Below are 5,000 nucleotides of genomic sequence, written 5' to 3'. Positions count from 1 at the left end.
TATTTAGCCTTAGATGGAGTTTACCACCCGCTTCGGGCTGCACTCTCAAGCAACCCGACTCGAAGGCGCGGTCCGATCCCGGAACGCTGTGACGGCCTCTACTGGCCTGGCACCATCTGCGGGCCATGGCCCCGTTCAAGGGAGACTTGGACCGTCACGTGCGCCCCGGCAACGAGGCCGGCCCGTACGCCACAACTCCCATACGTGCCGCGACACAAAAGTGCGCGGCGGGATTCGGCGATGGGCTTTTCCCTGTTCGCTCGCCGCTACTGGGGGAATCACGGTTGTTTTCTTTTCCTCCGCTTATTAATATGCTTAAATCCGGCGGGTAGTCCCGCCTGATCTGAGGTCGGAACAAGTGTGTGGTACGTGTGGTGGTGGTAACTGGTGCGCGGGTCCGCGCTCCGTCCGCGCGGCGACGGTCCGCGTCCGCTTCTCGGTTGCCGGAGAGGTGGCGTCTCGAGGACGACTCTCAGCCGACCCGGCCGCGCTCTCGCGCGGCGGGCGGACGGGGACGTGCCGTTCGACGGCGCGAGAACCCGTGACTGTTTGCCGTCACAACTTGGGCGGACGACCGGGGGCAGCCGCGAGCGGTAGCCCGCGTTTTCCCCGGTCGAGCCGCCAAACTCGCGCGGGCGCGGCGTGCGGCCGACGGGCGCGCGGGCGCCGGTCCCCGTGAGGACCGGACGCGGCGCGCGCGCTCCGCCGGACGCCTGCCGTGCCGGCGCATCGGTCTGGCCGAGTATCCGGTATACGACCCTCAGACAGGCGTGGCCCGGGACCCGCGGGTCACCGAGGCCGCAATGTGCGTTCGACTGGTCGATGTTCGTATAACCTGCGGATTACACGACGACGCGCAGATAGCTGCGGTCTTCATCGATCCACGAGCCAAGTGATCCGCCGTTCGGGGTCGGGTGTTTGTTTTTTTTTTTTCGTTTACACAATCGTCTTCCGACGACGGTAACCATCTTTCGGTCGACTCTCGGTCGGGGGTCGCGGCGCGCGGGCGGTCGGCGGACGACAACCGTGCGCGGTTGTCGCGCGCGAGCGCACGCGGCCACGGGGTCGGATTAGGCGCGCGCGAGACCGGCAAGCGAGTCGCCGGCGCCGCGGGCCCGTCTCTAATGATCCTTCCGCAGGTTCACCTACGGAAACCTTGTTACGACTTTTACTTCCTCTAAACGGCCGAGTTCGGTCATCTTCCCGGTCGCGCGACGACCCAGCCCCCGAGGGGGCCGAATAACGCGCGTCCAGTCCGAAGACCTCACTGCGGTCGTTCAATCGGTAGTAGCGACGGGCGGTGTGTACAAAGGGCAGGGACGTAATCAACGCGAGCTGATGACTCGCGCTTACTGGGAATTCCTCGTTCACGTGGAAAAATTGCAAGCCACGATCCCTAAGCACGAAGGAGGTTCAGCGGGTTACCCGGAAGCCTGTCGGCCCAGGAATGTTAACACACGCTGATTCCTTCAGTGTAGCGCGCGTGCGGCCCAGAACATCTAAGGGCATCACAGACCTGTTATCGCTCAGTCTCGTGCGGCTATTTTCGTCCGCCGCCTGTCCCTCTAAGAAGAGTTTAAGCTCCTGGGAGCCGGCGGTAGCCCTAGTAACGTATCGTGATCCGCCGGCGACGGCCGCGAACGCGGCGCGCTTCACCGCGGAGCCCAGCGCACGACTGACGCACGGCGACCGGAGGTTGCCCCCCGACCCCCGCACGCCCGCCGCACGCCGGGACGCGGATGGCGCGGCCGCGCCCGACGACCGCCGTGGACGACGGGCGAACGCGTTCGGGGATACCGGGCCGAGCCGACGGGAACGCGAACGCAGACGGCCGAAACCGCCGGCGCCGCGCCCACGCCGACCCGGGTTTACCCGCCTAGTTAGCAGGACAGAGTCTCGTTCGTTATCGGAATTAACCAGACAGATCGCTCCACCAACTAAGAACGGCCATGCACCACCACCCACCGAATCAAGAAAGAGCTCTCAATCTGTCAATCTTTCCGGTGTCCGGGCCTGGTGAGGTTTCCCGTGTTGAGTCAAATTAAGCCGCAGGCTCCACTCCTGGTGGTGCCCTTCCGTCAATTCCTTTAAGTTTCAACTTTGCAATCATACTTCCCCCGGAACCGAAAAGCTTCGGTTTCCCGGAAGCTGCCCGCCGGGTCGTTAATGAAACGCCGGCGGATCGCTAGCTGGCATCGTTTACAGTTAGAACTAGGGCGGTATCTGATCGCCTTCGAACCTCTAACTTTCGTTCTTGATCATACGAGAACGTACTTGGCAAATGCTTTCGCGTCAGTTCGTCTCGAGACGATCCAAGAATTTCACCTCTAACGTCTCGGTACGAATGCCCCCGCCCGTCTCTGTTGATCATTACCTCCGGTCCCGAAAACCGGCCCGGCGGGACGCGCGGGCGACTGGCGCCCGCGGCCCGGCGGCCCGCGCACGGAAACGCCCCGGAAGGCGGTTTCGCGCGCCCGCGAAGGGCGGAGATGCGCGGGACCGAGGTCTTGTTCCATTATTCCATGCGACCAGTATTCAGGGCCTTTTGACGAGACGGCCGTGAAGCCGCCCCGCCAGATTTGAGCCTGCTTTGAGCACTCTAATTTGTTCAAAGTAAACGTGTCGGCCCGCCGACGGCACTCGGTGAAGAGCACCGCGCAGCAAGATTGGAGTAGGCGGCCGCCGTCGTCGAACCCCGACGGCCGCGCGACGCGTGGCCGCGCGGCGCGCCGGGAGCACGAGACACGTGTCCGCCTGCCGACAATACGTCCGGCCGACGTGCCGGTAACTAACACCCCGAGACGGCTGACGAGCGCGACGGCGACCGCGCCGACGGGACACGTGGTCCCGCGGCACGGCCGGCCGCGACACGCCGGACCGCCAGGGTGGTCCGGCACCGCCCAGACACAGATCCGACTACGAGCTTTTTAACCGCAACAACTTTAATATACGCTATTGGAGCTGGAATTACCGCGGCTGCTGGCACCAGACTTGCCCTCCAATTGATCCTCGTTTAAAGGTTTTAAAGTGTTCTCATTCCGATTACGGGGCCTCGGATGAGTCCCGTATCGTTATTTTTCGTCACTACCTCCCCGTTCCGGGAGTGGGTAATTTGCGCGCCTGCTGCCTTCCTTGGATGTGGTAGCCGTTTCTCAGGCTCCCTCTCCGGAATCGAACCCTGATTCCCCGTTACCCGTTACCACCACGGTAGGCATGGAACCTACCGTCGACAGTTGATAAGGCAGACATTTGAAAGATGCGTCGCCGGTACGGAGACCGTGCGATCAGCTCGAAGTTATTCAGAGTCACCAGGTCTTTGCGCGGGCCGCGATCGGGACGCGCACGAAGCGCGCCGCGACGGGCCGGTTTTGATCTAATAAAAGCGTTCCTCCCGCGCGCGACGCCCGAGAGCGCCGCGACGGTCGGAACTCTGTCGGCATGTATTAGCTCTAGAATTACCACAGTTATCCAAGTAACTTGGGTACGATCTAAGGAACCACAACTGATTTAATGAGCCTTTCGCGGTTTCACCTTAATGCGGCTTGCACTGAGACATGCATGGCTTAATCTTTGAGACAAGCATATGACTACTGGCAGGATCAACCAGGGATCTCGGGTTTACTGCTACCGCGCCCCGCGACCGCCACGCGCGTGGCGGCCTGGGACGCGTGCGTCCGAGCGCCGGTCCGACGCCCCGCGGAAGGGGGCGGCGAGCCGACGCCGAGGGCGATCGCGTGGCCGGGACCGCTGTGGGTCACGGCCGCGCGACCGACCGCGGTTCAACAACAACAAAATGTGTGTGTGGTGTGGTCGGCACACGGAGTGCGACACGTTGACGAGACGGACCGGGTGACGGTCGACCGCCGGGTTCGGGTGACGGTGTGTGCACGGGTCCCCGGCGAGCGTACCGAGACCGGCTCTCGCCCGATTCGTAACGGCCCCCAGCCGAGATCGAGGGGGAAGCCGGGACGCGACGCGAAGTCCGCCGTCCCGTGGCTTCGCCCCGGCGACCGCCGGGCGCGGCGACGATGGCCGGCCGCGGCGGGAATGTTCTGGCGTCGAGTGTTCGTGACACGCGGAACGGTAACGGGAGTCGTCATCGGTGTGGATTGGCGCGCGCCGCGCAAACACCGGCTGGTGGACGCGCGGCGCCGGTTGAGTTTCGCCACTCGGATTGCGAGATGGGTCGGCGGCCGAAACGCGGACGCGTGTCACCTTCCGCCGGCTCTCACCGGACCGGCCACTCAACCGACGGTGTCCCGCGTACGTGGACGACCGTCAGTTGGCGGCGACCGGTGGGCGCCGCGAGGTGTACGCGCCGTCTTCGGCGTCGCCCGTGGCTTTGCTGTTGTGGTGTTCGTGATCGGCGGCCGGCCGTCGACTGCAACGCCGACGACCGAACCGCTCACAAATTTACAAAATCCCGGGTTTTTCCACCTTAATGGCGTAGCGTCGTTCGTGTAACAGTGGACGCGCGCCCGTGGACTACCGCAATCCGCGCCCGTATCGGATCCCCCCGCCCGAACACTAATACCCCCGCCACAATCGCATTTCGCCTAACGTTGTTACAAGTCGTCGACCACCGTACGCACGCCGCTTGGCGGCACGGCACGAAAAAAAGTGGCGGGACGCAAATCTAGCCGGCCGACCACCTACGACACCGACCACCGGGCGCGCGGATTGGGACAGTGATAATACATTTCGTCTAACCGACCACCCGTAATGGCGTAGCGTCGCTCGTGCAACAGTGGACGCGCGCCCGTCAACTACCGCAATCGGCGCGCGTATCGGTTCCCCCCACCCGAACACTAATACCCCCGCCGCAATCGCACAATCGAAAAATATTTAAAAATCGCATCACGTCCGTCGGACCTACTATTCCTGATAGTATTCGGTGCGCCCGACGAGATCACCTCTTTGGTTCGTCCACCGAACACCGACCGATAACGAGTTATTGGGTTTGGAAAAAATCGCGATCCAAAAACTCCGGTTTCGAAACC

At 63.0% G+C, this 5,000-nt stretch overlaps 3 non-coding genes across 3 annotated transcripts in view; all 3 read right to left on the bottom strand.

Annotated features, from left to right (window-relative positions):
* LOC149054104 (large subunit ribosomal RNA) overlaps window positions 1-352 on the bottom strand; it is a 4,199-nt gene extending 3,847 nt beyond the window's left edge. The window contains exon 1 of the ribosomal RNA XR_016192355.1: window positions 1-352. This exon is cut by the window's left edge and continues 3,847 nt beyond it. This is a non-coding gene — a ribosomal RNA (large subunit ribosomal RNA).
* Window positions 353-754: 402 nt separating this feature from the next.
* Window positions 755-912, bottom strand: LOC149054103 (5.8S ribosomal RNA). Its single transcript, XR_016192357.1, has one exon. It is a non-coding gene; the product is annotated as a 5.8S ribosomal RNA (ribosomal RNA).
* Window positions 913-1,122: 210 nt separating this feature from the next.
* Window positions 1,123-3,610, bottom strand: LOC149054102 (small subunit ribosomal RNA). Its single transcript, XR_016192349.1, has one exon. It is a non-coding gene; the product is annotated as a small subunit ribosomal RNA (ribosomal RNA).
* Between the last annotated feature and the right edge of the window lie 1,390 nt (window positions 3,611-5,000).

Source organism: Diuraphis noxia, unplaced genomic scaffold (assembly GCF_037042655.1).
Source record: "Diuraphis noxia isolate RWA-SAM2 unplaced genomic scaffold, SU_Dnox_SAM2 contig0012, whole genome shotgun sequence".
Taxonomy (NCBI): Eukaryota; Metazoa; Arthropoda; class Insecta; order Hemiptera; family Aphididae; genus Diuraphis; species Diuraphis noxia.
Note: the sequence above shows the minus strand (reverse complement) of the source record. Positions and strands in the feature narration are given on the sequence as shown.